Source organism: Salmo trutta, chromosome 30 (genome assembly GCF_901001165.1).
Source record: "Salmo trutta chromosome 30, fSalTru1.1, whole genome shotgun sequence".
NCBI lineage: Eukaryota > Metazoa > Chordata > Actinopteri > Salmoniformes > Salmonidae > Salmo > Salmo trutta.
In genome coordinates this window covers 42,672,545-42,695,510 of record NC_042986.1, presented here as the reverse complement: position 1 = coordinate 42,695,510, position 22,966 = coordinate 42,672,545, and positions in this window count along the sequence as shown.

Genomic DNA, 22,966 nt, shown 5'->3' with positions numbered 1-22,966 from the left:
CTTTTCTCATCCTTTCCAGCACTGTTCCAGAAACTATGATGTATGAGTGAAGAAACCACTTGACTATCAGACCTTGACTATCAGAGCTTGGTTATCAGAGCTTGGTTATCAGAGCTTGGTTATCAGAGCTTGGTTATCAGAGCTTGGCTATCAGAGCTTGGTTATCAGAGCTTGGTTATCAGAGCTTGGTTATCAGAGCTTGGCTATCAGAGCTTGGCTATCAGAGCTTGGTTATCAGAGCTTGGTTATCAGAGCTTGGTTATCAGAGCTTGACTATCTGTAATAGACCAGCATTAGTGACATAGAGTACATTATATCAAACATCTATACAGCGCATATGGGTCAGAACCTTTCTTCTTTAAGGTTGTAGTGGCGATCATCGCCAAGCCTATCTCTGACCATTTTAACCTGTCTCTCCTCTCTGGGTAGGTTCCCATTGCTTGGAAGGCGGCCACGGTGCATAGTTTATTTTTTTTAAATATTGAACCTTTATTTAACTAGGCAAGTCAGTTAAGAACTAATTCTTATTTACAATGACGGCCTACCGGCGAACAGTGGGTTACCTGCCTTGTTCAGGAAGACAGGTTTTTACCTTGTTAGGTCGGGGATTCAATCCAGCAACCTTTCAGTTACTGACCCAACGCTCGAACCACTAGGCTACCTGCCACCCCAAATCTGAACTATTTAAAGGGCGAAACCAAGCTGATCCTAACTGTTATAGGCCAATTTCTATTTTGCCCTGTTTATCAAAAGTGTTGGAAAAACTTTTCAATAATCAACTGACTGGCTTTCTTGATGTCTATAGTATTATCTCTGGTATGCAATCTGGATTCCACTCAGGTTATGGATGTGTCACTGCAACCTTAAAGGTCCTCAATAATGTCACCATTTGCCCTTGATTCTAAGCAATGTTCTGCTGATATTTTTATTGACTTAGCCAAAGCTTTTGATACGGTACATTCCATTTCTGTGGGCCGGCTAAGGAGTATTGTTGTCTCTGATGGGTCTTTGGCCTGGTTTGATAGTTCTCTCTCTCAAAGAGTACAGTGTATAAAGTCAGAACGTCTGCCGTCTCAGCCACTGCCTGTCACCAAGGGAGTACCCCAAGGCTCGATCCTAGGCCACATACTCTTCTCAATTTACATCAACAACATAGCTCAAGCAGTAGGAAGCTCTCTCATCCATTTATATGCAGATGATACAGTCTTATACTTAGCTGGCCCCTCCCCGGATTTTGTGTTAAACGCTCTACAACAAAGCTTACTTAGTGTCCAACAAGTTTTCTCTGCGCTTAACCTTGTTCTGAACTCCTCCAAAACAAAGGTAATGTGGTTTGGTAAGAAGAATGCCCCTCTCCCCACAGGTGTTATTACTACTGCTGAGGGTTTAGAGCTTGAGGATGTCACCTTATACAAGTACTTGGGAGTATGGCTAGACGGTACACTGTCCTTCTCTCAGCACATATCCAAGCTGCAGGCTTGGGTTAAATCTAGACTTGGTTTCCTCTATTGTAATCACTCCTCTTTCACCCAGCTGCCAAACTAACCCTTATTCAGATGACCATCCTACCCATGCTAGATTACGGAGACGTAATTTGTAGATCGGAAGGTAAGGGTGCTCTTGAGCGGCAAGATGTTCTTTACCATTCGGCCATCAGATTTGCCACCAATGCTTCTTATAGGACACATCAATGCACTCTATACTCCTCTATAAACTGGTCATCTCTGTATACCCGTCGCAAGACCCACTGGTTAATGCTTATTTATAAAACCCTTTTAGGCCTCACTCCCCCCTATCTGAGATACCTACTGCAGCCCTCATCCTCCACATACAAGACCTGTTCTGCCAGTCACATTCTGTTTAAGGTCCCCAAAGCACACACATCCCTGGGTCGCTCCTCTTTTCAGTTCGCTGCAGCTAGCGACTGCATGTTGAGTTGTGGAAGCAGAGTGGTTGTGGCTAATGTTTATGTCTCATCCAGCTGGCTAAGACAACAACGTGAATGGGCTGGAGGGGCTGCAGAAGGAGGACAGTCCTTACACGGTATGCTTTGTTGTACATGGGAGATTGAGGAGAAATGGCACCTTTCAAACGTTCTCATACAACAACAATACATTCACTGTCTCTAAACACAACCAAAAACACCTTCCTCATCTCAAAGATCTACAGTATATGTAAACCTCTCACACTGACTTTGACGGATCAATCTTGTCAGTAGTAGCAGGGGATTTATTGTAGACGTGTCTTTGTATTGTGTTTTGAGAAACTGCAGAGAGAGGAATGAAGTGGTTTTGTCATTACTGTTGTCTTGATTTTAGACCTTTCAGTGTACCTTGCTCGTTTTTTGTCGTAAAAACTTGTTATGCTCCGTAATCGCAAGGTGTGACCCCTCCCTCATGTTTGTGTACCCAAAATGCCCCACTTTAAGGTATTTCTCAGCAGAGCACTGTGGAAGGACTCCAGATAACCTGAGTTTTACAAAAAGAAAAGGTAAAAAGAGAAGAGGGATAGACTAAATTAAAGACAAGATACTCTGTGGTCCTCAGGCTGCCTCTAACCACCTGTAACCCAATAACACAAACCCAATTCATGTTTATACCATGCTTACTGTAAATTGAGCTATCTTAGCCATCAGCTTGTAGATATTTTTGCCAACTTACCTTCACCATGTGCAGAGCTTGGGGTTGGAAACACATGGTGGAATCAGATTCTGTGACTCTTTTCAGGAAACTAGTTGTATGTCGCGTGTCATTACTTCACAGGAGAGCCATTTGAACGTAAACTTTTTTTAAATCAAAATGTGTTTTTGGCAGAAATGCCTTCTGGAACATGTAAACTTATGTCTGCCTTAATAAAACACTTGTATGACATCTGTAAATAAAGAATACAATTGTTAAATTACGAGCCTAGTTGGTTTAGCCACAGAAAAAGTGAGCAACCTTCTCGTTAGCCATGATTGGCAAAGATAATGACTGGGCTGGACATGCTGAGAGATGAATTTGGATTGGTCTGCATGTAGCTTCTGTCTTTTTGAGCTGGTCAGTATGTGTAGATAGTTCTGTCTAATGCAGCTTTTTTGAAAGATCTCCTGTAGTAGAACTGCATAAGTGTTGCTCGCAACTTTCTTAGGGACCGAGTTTTGAAATCACTGGATTTAGAGTATGATAGCTAAGGAGATGGAGAAAACACCTGTCTCTGGATTACATCTTCAAACTAAGGGCAACCATGGCATCCGTGACAGAGAGGGAGAAGCGTTCATCCATGTATATGGGTAAGATAGTCTAGCTAGCTATATTTTCTGATATTACACATTTCTAATTTAGTCAGAAAGTAATTTACATTGCAAGTTAAAGCATACTGTTAGCTAGATAGCTAACGTTAGCTGACTGGCTCGCTAGCTAATGTTACATGTATGATCTGTGAAGTAATATTATTTGTATCTCAGGGCCATTTGCTTTGCTAGTTATAGCCTAATGTTAACCTGTTTAGGATAGGGGGCAGTATTTTCACTGCCGGATAAAAAAACGCACCCGATTTAATCTGGTTATTACTCCTGCCCAGGAACTAGAATATGCATATAATTGTTTGATTTGGATAGAAAACGCCCTAAAGTTTCTTAAACTGTTTGAATGGTGTCTGTGAGTATAACAGAACTCATATGGCAGGCCAAAAACTGAGAAGATTGCATACAGGAAGTGCCCTCTCCGACCATTTCTTTGCTAGTTATAGCCTAATGTTAACTAGCAAAAATGTTACCTGGTTAGTTAGCTACCTGCAGATTCATGCAGGGTCGTAACGTCATGAGTTGGGATTATGGTTCATTGTTTAGCTAGCTAGCTAGATATCTTAACAAAAGATTCCACTATGCAAGTATCCATTTCAATAGGGTGAGGTAAAATGGTCAGAGTGAGCTGTTCTCTCATTTGTGTCTGGAAGTACCTAGCAAGCTAGCCAACGTTAGCCAGTTAGCTTGGGTGCTTGATTGCTGTTGTTAGGACAGAATTCTCGGATCAACCCTTAAAGAGATGGGTGGTGCTAAAGCTTAAGAGGGTGTGAACGATGCTGAATGGGTGTAGACAAAGAACAGCTCTCCAGTAGGTGTACCAAAACATTCAAAGGCCATTTTCTCAAAAGTGAGGTTACAAGTCTACTTTAAAAAAAAGCAAGATTTCAAATTTTGCTACATAAGACCGAATCTGGCCGGTCACACAACACACAACAATACACAATTTATCACCCCACTAATTCTATTGATCTCTATTATACTGGCTAGTTTAGCACGCCTAACATGTACATTTCAATTATGTCAGCTTGCTGTTAGCATCACTAAATTGGCAGCAAGATTGCTAGCCAGCTGAGAACCAACTAACCAACCTTAGACAATTTATACACATTTACCATTGCTACCAACACACTCAAGAGTGAGTTAGCTATATCGACAATTCTATTTGAAGTAATTGAGTGTTTTCCAGACAAGATTGGAATAGATGGCTACCAGATTGAGTTACTCTCATTTGCTAATGTAAGCTAGCTCACGTTAGCTAGCGTTAGTCAAAGAGCATAAACAGAAAAACATGTTTACTCTGCTGAAGGTAGCTACCAGTCTACCAGTGACTACCATGGCATAGGGTAAATTGATTGACAGTGTGTATATCAAAAGAAAGCTAGCCATATGATATAGATTATGTTTTTCAGAGTTCAATACAGGACTGTAATGTTACCTGACGTAGCTAATTTATCTAGTCCAGCTAACATTAAGTTACCTCTAATCGAGAATCTTCCATTTTCGTTGTTGAAGGGAGAAAACGATGGCATCGTCGTCTGATGCCAATTTATGCTTTAGAAAGTTCTGGAAATGTGGTCCGGAGACTCCGTTTGGAAGGTGTGATGCAATTGCGGTGCGCCTTTCAAATTTCGTAACAATACGGAGGGCTTCATATACTGTAGCTCCGTATAGCTCTGCATTGAAATGATTGGTTGATGGTAGGTGGGGGGGGGGGGACCAATCTATATAAACACAAACTCACATACTTGACAACTTCCTTCACAATAAGCTCTGTGAAGTGAAGTGTAAGAAATATGAATTCCTTGATATCTGCGGAGGCCGCATCGCTGTAAATGCAGCAAGATGTCAGATTGACAGTACAGAGGCTGTCACGTCCTGACCATATACTTAGGTATTTTTGTATTATATTTGGTCAGGACGTGGCAGAGTTATGTTTGGTTATGGTATAGTGGGGTTGTGAGTGTTGGGTTAGGTTCTAGGTTAGGTTTTCTATGTGTAGGTGTATGTCTATGTTTGGTTAATTGGGGTTGGGACTCTCAGTTGAAGGCAGGTGTTGTCTATCTGCCTTTGATTGAGAGTCCCATATAGTGGGGTGTGTTTGTGTTTGGTATTTGTGGGTAATTGTATTTTGCACTGGGTTTCGTTTCTCCTGTGAAACTGTCACCTTTCGCTTTTGCATGTTTATTTTGTTTTGTCGTTTCCATCTATAATAAATACGATGTGGAACAGTCAACCTGCTGCGTATTGGTCATCGAGTGATTTCGACATATCTTCCGATGAGGGAGAATACGAGGAGCGTGACAGAGGCTTAAGGATTCCCCATCTGTTCAGCATGAAAATCCCTCTGATTATCTTTGGTCACAGTAAAGCATGATTCTTGATAGCCGCAAAAACACTGGCAGCATCTGGGTAAATCTCTGGTAGGTAGAACTCATTTTCACGCTTGTTTGTAATTAGCACAGCCAGACGAAACACCACATAGACAAACGTTAGTGAAAAACAGCAATTTTCACACACAAAAAAAGAGAAGTTCTGACATTACTATGTGTTGGTCGTTCTAAGTAAACAATACCAATAGATTAAATTTGTGGACATGCCCCATCTACTTAGCAATGTGGAATCTGCATTCGTTATAAATGCTGGACATTGAGCAGACGAATACAGAGGAAGTCGAAGCTTCCCGATTCTACCAGTGAAATAAAAATGCGCACGTTCCAACTTGTGGTTTGAATAATGTTGATGTTTATGATAAAATATTGTAATGACTATATGCCGTGGCAGAGCCAGGGTGAAATAACTCCTTTAAGCTTACGTCTCTGCTTCTCGGGCCTTCGTCAGAGCTTCTTTTTGTTGCCTTTGTTAACACTGGCTTTCATATAATAATGTACCATTTACCAAGATGCTTTTATCCAAGCATTTATAGTCATTGGGAGTATATATATTTTTTTTTACATGTGGGTGGTCCCAGGATTCAAACCAACAATCCGGACTTTGCAAGATTCATGCTTTACCAACTGAGCTACAGAGGACCACACTAAGTAAAGGAACAACTGATGTATTTTCATTAAGCTAGCATCCTGACTAAGAAACATTATCGCTTTTAGAGGCTGTTTGGTTGCAGCAGTCAGTCCAATTACTACACTTATCATACCGGCCTTCCATATGCAGCCATTAGCATCACACTGACAAAGCACCGTCATTGACACACACGCTCACACTCACAAACACTCATGCACAGTAATATCTTAGTATCAGTATCTTGTGGTTGCCATGGCACCTTCTTCTTCTTCAAAAAAAAAACTATAATTCATTCTCCTTTGGTTTCTCTGTAATGTCCAGATCAGATGAAATCGAATCAACATCCTTAATAATTTGGCACAATGTCGATTCAGGGTGTAAAATCAGGGAGAATAACATCTAATGGGAGTTTTGAACAAAATTGGACATGAAAATCTGATGGTGGAAAGCTAGTGTTTTGAGATTGGCGGTGGCACACAGAGCATGTGTTATTGTCAGTGTTATTACATTATCTTTCGTTACTAGGGGCGGCCACAGTAAATTAAAGGTCGGGCCGCTCATTTCAATTTCCTGTCTCTTTTGGTTCGCCACCTCTAAATATTTCCCTTAAAACCAGTTTTTTTGTGTATTTAAAGGTCCAACGCAGCTGTTTTTTTTTTTATCTCAATATCAAATAATTTCTGGTAAGTACCTTACTGTGATTGTTTTCAAACAAAATGGTCAAAACGAAGAAAAAAATATCTTTTTAGATAAATGCAATTTCTCAAGTATGAATCGTGCTAATACTGTCTGAGCGAGGGTTCTGATTGGAGGAGCGTAATGGGAGGGATGTGTAACCTGAAAACTAACTGCTATTGGCAGAGAGGTGGGCAAACTCTCTTTGTTATTGGTCTATTAACTTATAATACCTGGTGACATCAAAAACCCCACCCAGACAAACAAGTTGCATTTTCAGAGGTCTTTTCAAACAGCCTATACACTTATCATCATTTTCACAATTTCCCAGTATTATTCCCTATACCTCATAGTATGGAAATATATATAAAACACAGAAAAATCACGTTTTTGACTGTACTACCCCTTTAATAAAAGTTATTCTTGATTAACTTTTAGATTCCTTTCATTCCTTCTCCGGCAGAGTTGTGTTGTATTTACTTTCTTGTTTATTATTTCTTATAAGCATCTTAAATCATGCTTAATAATATAAAATTACGTTTTATTAGGTCTAGTTTGTGAAAAAGGTTTTTGCAATTCATAGTGATCATGCATTTAACCCTCCTTCTGTGTTCGGGTCAAATTGGCTTTTCTCTCTGAAAAATCTACACTGAGGGAAAAAAGTATTTGATCCCCTACTGATTTTGTACGTTTTCCCACTGACAAAGAAATGATTAGTCTATAATTTTAATGGTAGGTTTATTTGAACAGTGAGAGACAGAATAACAACAAATAAATCCAGAAAAACGCATGTCAAAAATTTTATAAATTGATTTGCATTTTAATGAGGGAAATAAGTATTTGACCCCCTCTCAATCAGAAAGATTTCTGGCTCCCAGGTGTCTTTTATACAGGTAACGAGCTGAGATTAAGAGCACACTCTTAAAGGGAATGCTCCTAATCTCAGCTTGTTACCTGTTTAAAAGACACCTGTCCACAGAAGCAATCAATCAATCAGATTCCAAACTCTCCACCATGGCCAAGACCAAAGAGCTCTCCAAGGATGTCAGGGACAAGATTGTAGACCTACACAAGGCTGGAATGGGCTACAAGACCATCGCCAAGCAGCTTGGTGAGAAGGTGACAACAGTTGGTGCGATTATTTGCAAATGGAAGAAACACAAAAGAACTGTCAATCTCCCTCGGCCTGCGGCTCCATGCAAGATCTCACCTCGTGGAGTTGCAATGATCATGAGAACGGTGAGGAATCAGCCCAGAACTACACGGGAGGATCTTGTCAATGATCTCAAGGCAGCTGGGACCATAGTCACCAAGAAAACAATTGGTAACACACTATGCCGTGAAGCACTGAAATCCTGCAGCGCCCGCAAGGTCCCCCTGCTCAAGAAAGCACATATACATGCCCGTCTGAAGTTTGCCAATGATCATCTGAATGATTCAGAGGACAACTGGGTGAAAGTGTTGTGGTCAGATGAGACCAAAATAGAGCTCTTTGGTCTATGACCCCAAGAGCACCATTCTCACCGTCAAACATGGAGGTGGAAACATTATGCTTTGGGGGTGTTTTTCTGCTAAGTGGACAGGACAACTTCACCGCATTAATGGGATGATGGACGGGCCATGTGCCGTCAAATCTTGGGTGAGAACCTCCTTCCCTCAGCCAGTGCATTGAAAATTGGTCGTGGATGGGTATTCCAGCATGACAATGACCCAAAACACACGGCCAAGGCAACAAAGGAGTGGCTCAAGAAGAAGCACATTAAGGTCCTGGAGTGGCCTAGCCAGTCTCCAGACCTTAATCCCATAGAAAATCTGTGGAGGGAGCTGAAGGTTCGAGTTGCCAAACGTCAGCCTCGAAACCTTAATGACTTGGAGAAGATCTGCAAAGAGGAGTGGGACAAAATCCCTCCTGAGATGTGTGCAAACTTGGTGGCCAACTACAAGAAACATCTGACCTCTGTGATTGAAAAACAAGGGTTTTGCCACCAAGTATTAAGTCATGTTTTGCAGAGGGGTCAAATACTTATTTCCCTCATTAAAATGCAAACCAATTTTTAACATTTTTGACGTGTTTCTCTGGATTTTTTTGTTGTTATTCTGTCTCTCACTGTTCAAATAAACCTACCATTAAAATTATAGACTGATCATTTCTTATCAGTGGGCAAACGTATAAAATCAGCAGGGGATCAACTACTTTTTTCCCTCACTGTAGTTCATCTAATATGATTGTCATAAGGTTCCATGACTTTGTCCACACAGGGCATCTGAACACACAAAATACATTTTGATGATTTTCATAACATTTTGTGTTTTTTATTTCACTTTTGTACACCTGTGGTGTTCCCGGTGAAAAATGACTGGTCATTAGAAATGAATGAGTGAGACTACAATTAGTGTATAACATTGAGTTCAGGCACATGCCCATTCATCAGATGGACACACTTCCTTTCTCAGACCCCCACATGCATGTGTGTTTGAGCACACACACACACACACACCTCACTCCCCTTCTTGGCTTCCATGGCAACCCCCACGGGCACCTTACCCCAATAGAATCTTTCCCCCACGGGAACCACACCTGTTGGCATTCTCCCAAACAATCGCAGCATTGTTTCAATAACATATAGACCTTTTCTCGCAGCTCTGGTATATGAAGCTTTTTTGAGGCGTTGCTCACAATTCATTCTGTGACAACACAATGACCAAACGATATACTGTATGTCAGGTTCTTGATCATATCTTTGATCATGACACTGGTGAGGAGAGTCCTTGTTAATCTTTGACATAAAGTAGTCTGTGATAAATAGCACAATATGTTTCATCTGAGTATTTGTTATGGTCAAAATAATCCATACATTATGCTTTTTTTTTACTCAAAAACGAGTTGTATGAGCTCAGGTCAATGAGGCCTACATAAATAACACATAGAAGTTCAAAACGTGTAATGTTCAGAAGAACATAAGTTGATAAATAAGATCTAACATGTATTATTATGGATTTATAATCAGCTATAATGGTGCGGTCATTTTGGACCGGGAACACAGAATAAATGAACATGAAACGAACACAACAGGAGGGTTAAATACAATAAACTCTCCTGGATTGAGAAAATGCATTGGCTTGGCTGCAGAAGGAGTCCATTTATTACAGTAATTGTAGCTCTCCTGTGTGAAACATACACAGCCGAAGCCACCATAGCAGAAGCCACCACAGCAGAAGCCACCACAGCCGCAGCAACCACAGCAGAAGCCACCGAATCTCAAAGTTTTGCTCACCTGAGGTAGAGTATCTCATGATAAACTGTAGACCAGACTATCTACCTAGAGAGTTTTCATCTGTATTTTTCGTAGCTGTCTACATACCACCACAGACCGGTGATGGCACTAAGACCGCACTCAATGAGCTGTATACCGCCATAAGCAAACAAGAAAACGCTCACCCAGAGGTGGCGCTCCTAGTAGCCGTGGACTTTAATGCAGGGAAACTTAAATCAGATTAACCTAATTTCTATCAGCATGTTAAATATGCAACCAGAGGGAAAAAAAACTCTAGACCACCTTTACTCCACACACAGAGACGCATACACAGCTCTCCATCACCCTCCATTTGGCAAATCTGACCATAGTTCTATCCTGCTGATTGCTGCTTACCAGCAAAAATGAAAGCAGGAAGCACCAGTGACTCGGTCAATAAAAAATGGTCAGATGAAGCAGATGCAGGACTGTTTTGCTAGCACAGACTGGAATATGTTCCGGGATTATTCCGATGGCATTGAGGAGTTTCATCAATAAGTGCATCGATGACAGCGTCCCCACAGTGACCATACATGCATACCCCAACCAGAAGCCATGGATTACAGGCAACATCCGCACTGAGCTAAAGGCTACATTTAACATTTTACATTTAAGTCATTTAGCAGACGCTCTTGTCCAGAGCGACTTACAAATTGGTGCATTCACCTTATGATATCCAGTGGAACAACCACTTTACAATAGTGCATCTAAATCTTTTGGGGGGGGGGGGAGAGAGCTACCGCTTTCAAGGAGCGGGACTCTATTTATTTTATTTTATTTATTTAACCTTTATTTAACTAGGCAAGTCAGTTAAGAAGAAATTGTTATTTACAATGACAGCCTACACTCTAACCCGGAAGCTTATAAGAAACCCTGCCATGCCCTCCGACGAACCATCAAACATGCAAAGCGGCAATACAGGAATAAGATCGAATCGTAGTATACTGGCTCCGACGCTCGTCTGATGTGGAAGGTTTTGCAAACTATTACAGACTACAAAGGGAAGCACAGCTGAGAGCTGCCCAGTGACACGAGTCTACCAGACGAGCTAAATCACTTCTATGCTCGCTTCGAGGCAAGCAACACTAAAACATGCATGAGAGCATCAGCTGTTCCCGACTACTGTGTGATCACACTCTCCACAGCCGATGTGAGTAAGACCTTTAAACAGGTCAACATTCACAAGGCCGCAGGGCCAGATGGATTACCAGGACGTGTACTCCGAGCATGTACTGACCAACTGGAGAGCGCGAAGGTGAGAAGGAGGACTGGAGGTCAACTTTGATAGCTTGCTACAACTATAATTGATTTTAATAAAAGCAATATGCTTCTTGTCCTTGATGTATTTATCATCATTAAGTTTACGTGTGCGGCAATACAGTCTTGGGTGAACAGGGAGTACAGGAGGGGACTAAGCACGCACCCCTAAGGGGCCCCGTGTTGATGGTCAGCGTGGCGGATGTATTGTAACCTACCCTCACCACCTGGGGACGGCCTGTCAGGAAGTCCAGGATCCAGTTTTAGAGGGAGGTGTTCAGTACAAGGGACCTTAACTTTATGATGAGCTTAGAGGGTACTATGGTGTTGATCGCTGAGCTGTATCAATGTACAGCATTCTCACATAGGTGTTTCTTTTGTCCAGGTGTGAAAGGGCAGTGTGGATCTGTCGATGTCCCCAGGTGGTGAGGGTAGTTTCGTTCACAATAAACTCTCCTGTGTTTGAGATTCATTGGGAGAAAGACTTCATTTAGTTTCGTGTTTTATTTACTCATAAATAATGATCCGTTGTATGAATCTCACATATTGTGTATTTTTGCCAATATTAAAACCTGTGGCTTTACTGCTTTTTATTCCCCTTTGTCCATGGTAAGAACAAGTTTAAGAGATGAGATGTTACTCCTGGAAACTCATTTCGGGTGGCTACTATAGAAATGAGGTAGATCTATTCACATCAGGGGAATTTAGAGAAACAAGGTAGCTTTATTCACGTCAGGGGAATTTAGAGAAACAAGGTAGCTTTATTCACGTCAGGGGAATTTAGAGAAACAAGGTAGCTTTATTCACGTCAGGGGAATTTAGAGAAACAAGGTAGCTTTATTCACGTCAGGGGAATTTAGAGAAACAAGGTAGCTTTATTCACGTCAGGGGAATTTAGCGAAAAGTGTCAGCTTATTTGCAACGCACCTCCTTTGTCACACCGTGATCTGTTTCACCTGTCCTTGTGATTGTCTCCACCCCCCTCCAGGTGTCGCCCATCTTCCCCATTATCCCATGTGTATTTATACCTGTGTTCTCTGTTTGTCCGTTGCCAGTTTGTCTTGTTTGCCGAGTCAACAAGCGTTTTTGTTCTCAGCTCCTGCTTTTCCCAGTCTCTCGTTTTCAAGCCCTCCTGGATTTGAACCTTGCCTGTCCCGACTCTGCGCCCACTCTGCCTGACCCTGAGGCCGCCTGTCAACCTGTATCATTGCCCCACCTCTGGATTATTGACCTCTGCCTATCCTGACCCTGAGCCTGCCTGCCGTCCAGTACCGTTGCCCCACCTCTGGTTTACTGACCCCTGCCTGCCTTGACCTGTCTGTTGCCCGCTCCCGTTGGATTATTAAACCATTGTTAATTCGATGTGTCTGCATCTCTGTTTTACCTTGATTCCTGAAATCCTTGTTATTGCATTTTCTTGTGATTACATTCAATAGCGTCGATGAATCACATGATTATAAAAGGCAGAACTGTATAAAAGCGTATATAGTTATTTTAAATGTATATACACTGAGCAAAAATATAAATGCAACATGGAACATTTTCGAAGATTTTACTGAGTTACAGTTCATACATGCATTTGGCCCTAATCTATGGATTTCACACGACTGGGGATACAGATATACATCTGTTGGTCACAGATACCTTAAAAAATGGTAGGGGCATGGATTAGAAAACCAGTCAGTATCTGATATGACCACCATTTGTCCTTCATGCTGTGCGACGCGACACATCTCCTTCGCATAGAGTTGATCAGGCTGTTGATTGTGGCCTGTGTAATGTTCTCCCACTACTCTTCAATGGCTGTGCAAAAATGCTGGATATTGCTGGACACTGAAACACGCTGTGGTACATGTCAATCCAGAGCATCCAAAACATCCTCAGTAGGTGACATGTCTGGTGAGTATGCAGGCCATGGAAGAACTGCGACATTTTCAGCTTCCAGGAATTGTGTACAGATCATTGTGGCGGATGAATGGCATGACAATGGGCCTCAGGATCTCATCACGGTATCTCTGTGTATTCAAATTGTGATCGATAAAATGCAATTGGGTTCATTGTCTATAGCTTATGTCCATACCATAACCCCACCGCCACCGAGGGGCACTCTGTTCACAACGTTGACATCAGCAAACCACTCGACCACGCGACTCCCTAGACAAGGTCTGCAGTTGTGAAGCCGGTTGGACGTAATGCCAAATTCTCTAAAACGACATTGGAGGCGGCTTATGGTAGAGAAATAAATATACGATTCTCTGGCAATAGCTCTGATGGACATTCCTGCAGTCAGCATGCCAATTGCACACTCCCTAAAAACTTGAGACATCTGTGGCATTGTGTATTGTGAGAAACTACACATTTTAGAGTGGCCTTTCATTGTCCCACAGCACAATGTGCACCTGCGTAATTATTATGCTATTTAATCAGCTTCTTGATAAGGTTCTTGTTTCAGCTCATGAAAGATGGTATCAACACTTTAAAGGTTGCGTTTATATTTTTGCTCAGTTTATTCATTGAGCTGTTGTCTCTTCATGTATTATGTATTATTATGTCATGTTTTATGTTTTCTGTGAACCCCAGGAAGAGTAGCTGCTGCTTCAGCAGGAGATAATGGAGATCCTTAATAAACCCCAGGAAGATTAGCTGCTGCTTCAGCAGGAGATAATGGAGATCCTTAATAAACCCCAGGAAGAGTTTCTGCTGCTTCAGCAGGAGATAATGGAGATCCTTAATAAACCCCAGGAAGAGTAGCTGCTGCTTCAGCAGGAGATAAGGGAGATCCTTAATAAACCCCAGGAAGAGTAGCTGCTGCTTCAGCAGGAGATAACGGAGTTCCTTAATAAACCCCAGGAAGAGTAGCTGCTGCTTCAACAGGAGATAACGGAGATCCTTAATAAACCCCAGGAAGAGTAGCTGCTGCTTCAGCAGGAGATAATGGAGATCCTTAATAAACCCCAGGAACATACACAAACACACACAGTTTTGGCAGATGGCTGTGTTGGAATGAATGTCAGTGATCATTGCTGTTTTGTCCTTGGAGGTGGTATGTGAAAGCAGCATTCCTGTTTAGTAAATCACAACGGCTTGGTTGGACACCGTTTGTTTTGTTTAGTCCCTTGTTGTGCTGCAGCAGCCTCTCTCCTCCCGCATGGAAACAGTGGTGCCACACACACACACACACACACACACATAGAAAATCACACGCACACGCACACAAACACACACAAAAGACACACACACACACACATACACACGCAAACACACGCACAAACGCACACACATCAGATCAGTGGCGCTTCCCTCTCTCTTGTCTACAGAATATTTTAAATGCAGATTCTGGGATATTTTACTGCTAGTACAGGTCCTGTTGTAACTAAACATGCTGATCTGCTCGTACCTCTGTTTATATATTTGTTAGTGGTTCACAAAAGTTAGTTGCAATATACCTGTCTCCCGTTTGTTTAAAAAAAAGCACAATCTGGGCTATTTCCTGTTTTTCCTGGTAGTGGATGTGAAGGGGCTGCCGTGAGGCCTGATAGACAGGGGAGGTGAAGGGGCTGTCGTTAGGCCTGATAGACAGGGGAGGTGAAGGGGCCGTCGTGAGGCCTGATAGACAGGGGAGGTGAAGGGGCTGTCGTTAGGCCTGATAGACAGGGGAGGTGAAGGGGCCGTCATGAGGCCTGATGGACAGGGGAGGTGAAGGGGCTGTCGTTAGGCCTGATAGACAGGGGAGGTGAAGGGGCCGTCATGAGGCCTGATAGACAGGGGAGGTGAAGGGGCTGTCGTGAGGCCTGATAGACAGGGAAGGTGAAGGGGCTGTCGTTAGGCCTGATAGACAGGGGAGGTGAAGGGGCCGTCATGAGGCCTGATAGACAGGGGAGGTGATGGGGCTGTCGTGAGGCCTGATAGACAGGGGAGGTGAAGGGGCTGTCGTGAGGCCTGATAGACAGCGGAGGTGAAGGGGCTGTCGTTAGGCCTGATAGACAGGGGAGGTGAAGGGGCTGTCGAGAGGCCTGATAGACAGCGGAGGTGAAGGGGCTGTCGTTAGGCCTGATAGACAAATGTCCATGATGACGTAGCAGTCAGGTGTCTTTTGTCTTCGTCTTGCTGTGTCCCGTGTACAGTGGGGGGGAAAAGTATTTGATCCCCTGCTGATTTTGTATGTTTGCCCACTGATAAAGAAAGGACCAGTCTATAATTTTATTGGTAGGTTTATTTGAACAGTGAGAGACAGAATAACAACAAAAATATCCAGAAAAACGCATGTCAAAAATGTTATAAATTGATTTGCATTTTAATGAGGGAAATAAGTATTTGACCCCTTCTCAATCAGAAAGATTTCTGGCTCCCAGGTGTCTTTTATACAGGTAACCAGCTGAGATTAGGAGCACACTCTTAAAGAGAGTCATGCCTCTCCCTAATGTCAATATGCCTTGTCCATTGCTGTTTTGGTTAGTGATTATTGTCTTATTTCACTGTAGAGCCTCTAGCCCTGCCCAATATGCCTTAACCAACTATGTTGTTCCACCTCCTACATATGCGGTGACCTCACCTGGTTTAATTGATGCCTCTAGAGACAATACCTCTCTCATCGTCACTCAATGCCTAGGTTTACCTCCATTGTATTCACATCCTACCATACCTTTGTCTGTACATTATACATGGAATCTATTCTACCTCACCCAGAAACTTGCTCCTTTTACACTCTGTTCCGAATGGACTAGACGACCAGTTCTTATAGCCCTTATCCTACTCCTCCTCTGCTCCACTGGTGATGTAGAGGTTAACCCAGGCCCTGCAGTGCCTGGCTCCACTCCCATTCCCCAGGCGTTCTCATTTGTTGCCTTCTGTAACCGTAAAAGCCTTGGTTTCATGCATGTTAACATTAGAAGCCTCCTCCCTAAGTTTGTTTTGTTCACTGCTTCAGCACACTCTGCCAACCCAGATGTCCTAGCCGTGTCTGAATCCTGGCTTAGGAAGAACACCAAAAACACAGACATTTCCATCCCTAACTGTAACATTTTCCGACAAGTTAGATCTGCCAAAGGGGGAGGAGTGTCATGTCTGTGTGTAGGAATGGACCAAGACACAGCGTGCGTATCGTTCCACATCTTTATTATATAGTGAAACTTAAGCCAAACAAACAATAAACTATAAATAAAACACAAACCGTGACGAAAAGAGGTGCAACATGCACTAACTCAAAATAATCTCCCACCAACAAAGGTGGGAAAAACAACTACTTAAATATGATCCCCAATTAGAGACAACGATGACCAGCTGCCTCTAATTGGGGATCCTCCAAAAACACCAACATAGAAAAACAGAAACTAGAACCAAACAACATAGAATAAATACACTAGATAAACCCCCCGTCACGCCCTGACCTACTCTACCATAGAAAATAAATAAGAGCTCTCTATGGTCAAGACGTGACAAGGAGTTGCAATCTACTGCAGAGATAGCCTGCAGAGTTCTGTCTTACTATCTAGGTCTGTGCCCAAACAATTTGAGATTCTACTTTTAAAAATCCACCTTTCCAGAAAAAAGTCTCTCACCGTTGTCGCTTGCTATAGACCACCTTCTGCCCCCAGCTGTGCCCTGGACACCATATGTGAATTGTTTGCCCCTCATCTATCTTCAGAGCTCATGCTGTTAGGTGACCTGAACTGGGACATGCTTACCACCCCGGCCATCCTACAATCTAAGCTTGATGCCCACAATCTCACACAAATGATCAATGAACCCACCAGGTACAACCCCAAATCCGTAAACACGGGCACCCTCATAGATATCATCCTAACCAACCTGCCCTCCAAATACACCTCTGCTGTCTTCAACCAGGATCTCAGCGATCACTGCCTCATTGCTTGCGTCCGCATCCCTGTCAAACGCTCCTTAAAACACTCCCACTGTGTTAACTAACCTCCAAACGAGCTTCAATGCCATACAGCACTCCTTCCGTGGCCTCCAACTGCTCTTAAACGCTAGTTCTACTTTCTTACTACTTTCTTACTTTCTACGCTACTTCGGCGATGTCATTTACAAAATAGCTTCCAATACTCTACTCAGCAAACTGGATGCAGTCTATCACAATGCCATCCGTTTTTTCACCAAAGCCCCTTATACCACCCACCACTGCGACCTGTATGCTCTAGTCGGCCTGCCCTCGTGTAACGGCCGTCGTCAGAAAGAGACCAAGGTGCAGCGGAGGATGTGTTCATCATAAAGGATTTCATGAATCGCATGAACACTATAAAATAAACAAAACGACAGCCAAACAGTTCTGTCTGGTTACACACTAAACAGAAAACAATCACCCACAAAAACCCAAAGGAAAACCAGGCTACTTATGTGTGACTCCCAATCAGCAACAACGAACTACAGCTGTGCCTGATTGGGAGCCACACATGGCCCAAAACAAAGAAATACAAAAACATAGAAAAATGAACATAGAATGCCCACCCAATGTAACACCCTGGCCTAACCAAAATAAAGAACAAAAACCCCTCTCTATGGCCAGGGCGTTACACCTCGCTACATATTTGTCGCCAGACCCACTGGCTCCAGGTCATCTATAAGTCTATGCTAGGTAAAGCTCCGCCTTATCTCAGCTCACTGGTCATGATAACAGCACCCACCCGTAGCACGCGCTCCAGCAGGTATATCTCACTGATCATCCCCAAAGCCAACACCTTTGGGCGCCTTTCCTTCCAGTTCTCTGCTGCCAATGACTGGAACGAATTGCAAAAATCGCTGAAACATGGTGACCTGCATTTCCCTCACTAACTTTAAACATCAGCTATCTGAGCAGCTAACCGATCGCTGCAGCTGTACATAACCCATCTGTAAACAGCCCACCCAATGTGTAACTCTGTGTTGTTTGTGTCGCACTGCTTGCTTTATCTTGGCCAGATTGCAGTTATATAGGAGAACTTATTCTCAACTGGCCTACCTGGTTAAATAAAGGTGAAATAAACTTTTTGTATTAAAATGGAGCAGGCCTTTCTATTTGACCTGGCCCGGGTATCCGGGAAGGATATTGACCTTATTCCGTCAGTAGAAGATGCCTGGTTATTCTTTAAAAGTGCCTTCCGAACAATCTTAAATAAGCAAAGAATTTAGAACCAGGAACAGATACAGCCCGTGGTTAACTCCAGACCTGACTGCCCTTGACCAGCACAAAAACATCCTGTGGTGTTCGGCATTAGCATCGAATAGCCCCCGCGATATGCAACTTTTCAGGGAAGTTAGGAACCAATATACACAGGCAGTTAGGAAAGCAAAGGCTAGCTTTTTCAAACAGAAATTTGGCCATGCTTTCCACCTGGCTACCCCGACCCCGGTCAACAGCCTTGCACCCCCCACAGCAACTGGCCCAAGCCTCCCCATTTCTCCTTCACACAAATCCAGACAGCTGTTGTTCTGAAAGAGCTGCAAAATCTGGACCCCTACAAATCAGCAGGGCTAGACAATTTGGACCCTCTCTTTCTAAAACTATCAGCTGAAATTGTTGCAACCCCATTACTAGCCTGTTCAACCTCTCTTTCGTATTGTCTGAGATCCCCAAAGATTGGAAAGCTGCCACGGTCATCCCCCTCCTCAAAGGGGGAGACACTCAAGACCGACAGACTTATATCTATCCTACCCTGCCTTTCTAAGGTCTTCGAAAGCCAAGTTAACAAAGAGATCACCGACCATTTCGAATCCCACCGTACCTTCTCCGCTATGCAATCTGGTTTCCGAGCTGGTCATGGGTGCACCTCAGCCACGCTCAAGGTCCTAAACGATATCACAACCGCCATCGATAAGAGACAATACTGTGCAGCTGTATTCATCGACCTGGTCAAGGCTTTCGACTCTGTCAATCACCACATTCTTATCGACAGACTCAACAGCCTTGGTTTCTCAAATGACTGCCTCGCCTGGTTCACCAACTACTTCTCAGAAAGAGTTCAGTGTGTCAAATTGGAGGGCCTGGCAGTCTCTATGGGGGTGCCACAATGTTCAATTCTCGGGCCGACTCTCTTCTCTGTATACATCAATGATGTTGCTCTTGCTGCTGGTGATTCTCTGATCCACCTCTACGCAGACGATATCATTCTGTATACTTCTGGCCCTTATTTGGACACTGTGTTAACTAACCTCCAGACGAGCTTCAATGCCATAAAACACTCCTTCCGTGGACTCCAACTGCTCTTAAATGCAAGTAAAACGAAATGCATGCTCTTCAACCGATCGCTGCCTGCACCTGCCCGCCCGTCCAGCATCACTACTCTGGACGGTTCTGACTTAGAATTTGTGGACAACTACAAATACCTAGTGTCTGGTTAGACTGTAAACTCTCCTTCCAGACTCACATTAAGCATCTCCAATCCAAAATTAAATATAGAATCGGCTTCCTATTTCTCAATAAAGCATCCTTCACTCATGCTGCGAAACATACCCTCGTAAAACTGACTATCCTACCAATCCTTGACTTCGGCGATGTCATTTACAAAATAGCCTCCAACACTCTACTCAGCAAATTGGATGCAGTCTATCACAGTGCCATCTGTTTTGTCACCAAAGCCCCATATACTACCCACCACTGCGACCTGTATGCTCTCGTTGGCTGGCCCTCGCTTCATATTCGTCGCTAAAACCACTGGCTCCAGGTCTTTGCTAGGTAAAGCCCCGCCTTATCTCAGCTCACTGGTCACCATAGCAGCACCCACCCGTAGCACGCGCTCCAGCAGGAGTATTTCACTGGTCACCCCAAAAGCCAATTCCTCCTTTGGCTGCCTTTCCTTCCAGGTCTCTGCTGCCAATGACTGGAACAAATTGCAAAAATCACTGAAGCTGGAGACTCATACTTCCCTCACTAGCTTTAAGCACCAGCTGTCAGAGCAGTTCACAGATCACTGCACCTGTACATAGCTCATCTGTAAATAGCCCATCCAACTACCTCATCCCCATACTGTTATTTATTTTCTCCTTTGCACCCCAGTATCTCTACTTGCACATTCATCTTCTGCACATCTATCACTCCAGTGTTTATATTGCTAAATTGTAATTATTTCACCACTATGGCCTATTTATTGCCTTACCTCCCTTATCTTACCTCATTTGCACACACTGTACATATACTTTTTTTTCTATTGTGTTATTGACTGTTTGTTTGTTTATTCCATGTGTAACTCTGTGTCATTGTTTGTGTCACACAGCTTTGCTTTATCTTGGCCAGGTCGCAGTTGTAAATGTGAACTTGTTCTCAACTAGCCTACCTGGTTAAATAAAAGGTGAAATATATATATATGTTTAAATATTAAAGACAGCGGAGGTGAAGGGGCTGCCGTTAGGCCTGAAAGACATGCAGGCATCATCATCATATTGTTGGTTTTTACAATCACTTTGGCACTCAGAACCTTGTGGTCATTTTTCAAAACTCTAGACACAAAACTCAAAACGGTCATCACTTGTAACACAGGCTGTCCAATGTTGAAAACATTGCATTGTGCATTCATATCTTTAAAGAAACCTTGCACTTGCAGAATCATTGGTTCAAATAACTCATTAATCATGAAATACCATAGGAACATTCATTTAGATCACCCACACACAAGATACCGATAGTTTCACTGTGTAGTTGTTCGTACAATCATTAAATATTGTAGTACAAAATATGTGATACATGTTATGGTACTACACGTAAATACATCACTGTTAAAGGACTAGTAGAGAGAATACTACAGACACAGTGGAATCATTGAACAAAATCTGAAATGTATTGATGAAGTACAATAAAATCACAACATAGGTTTCCTTGAATCAAAAAAAACTACAGTAAAACATCAACTGCAGTGTTCCTCACCTGGCTTACTGTAAAAAAGCAAAATAAACGATTGATTACTGTACTTCTACATTGGCCGATATAGCCACACACGTGGTGATGTTGGTCCCATGTTGTCCGGGTACTTGGATGGTTTCCCGCTAGTCAAAGAAATTCCGACCTCTCCTCCTTGTCTTGGCCAGGTTGGAGCCTGCCTCATCCCAAAAGAGCAATTTGTGATGGTTTTCGTCAGCGTCCAGCTCCATCACCTTCTAAAAAGACATTTTGGAAAGAGAATAACTGATTACAATGATGTAGAATTTTATTGGGGAATTTTTCACAACAGGCATCTTGAAACTGAACATACCTGAACATTACTCAGTCCTCAGTTGATTCACTCCGTCTGCATTTCTTTCAAAAGACACACGGTATAGCTGTTTTAGAGACACCTGGTGCCTTTTCAGCGTAGTCAGCAAACTTATGGCTTCCACATTGTTGAACATGTCGTCATTGTCCAAGATGTGCTGCCAAATTTCTGTAAGGCGAATATCAGTTCTGTCCCGAACCAAATTGACCACAGCCCGCTCTTGTTGGTCGATCAGAATTGTGCCTCTGCTTCCCGTATTTGGCCTAGTCTCAAGAAGAAGAAGCTCGTCCCCTGTCGTTCCTTTCACCACCACGTCTTCCTCGTCTTCCTCCTCCTCCCACTGCTTGACCTCTATTGTGACCTGGATCACCTGCCGGCTCCGTGTCATCGCTATGTTGTTGTAGGTGGATACCTCTCATTTCACTATATACTAGTACCACAATGTGAAATCAATCATCAGTAACGAGTTGTCAGTATTGGAAAAGCAATTACAGGGGCCTGCATACATACACTCATTTGGTCACTTTATTAGGTACACCTGCGCGTTAACGCAAGTAGCCTGCTCCTTCGAACAGCGAATAATGTGGCTGCCTGCAACTCAATATATAGCGTAGAGAGCTTTAGCTGTTGTTCGACCAAACATTAGAACGGGCAAGATGCGTAATCTAAGCAATTTTGACCGTGGTATGATTGTTTGTGCCACACATGGTGGTTCCAGCATCTCAGAAACAGCTGTCCTCCTGGGATTTTTACGCACTACAGTCTCTAGAGTTTACAGAGACTCTAGAGCGATAAACAATAAACAAAACACATTCAGTGAGTGGCAGTTCTATGGGCAAAAACACCTTGTTTGTGAGAGAGGTCAGAGGAGAATGTCCAGAATCATTCAAGATAACAGAAAGGCCACAAATGCTCAAATAACAGCCGTTTAAAACAGTGGTGTGCAGAAGGGCATCTCTTAACGTACAACACCGTGAATAATTCAGGCTGTCGTGGAGGCAAAAGGGGGTCCTACCCAGTACTAGATAGGTGTACCTAATAAAGTGGCCAGTGAGTGTGAAGTAATGTCAAATCTGAAAACAAAGTGGTAAATGGGACCATAGAAACAGTGTCTGATAAAAAATGACGATGAAATTTTACATCCATAGATAATGTAGTCCAATTGGTTCATGGTCCGCTGTAATTGGTGTCAATGGATCTCATTATCCTGAATCTTTCATGATCTAAACATGGAATATTGTTCGTCAGTTTCCATAAAA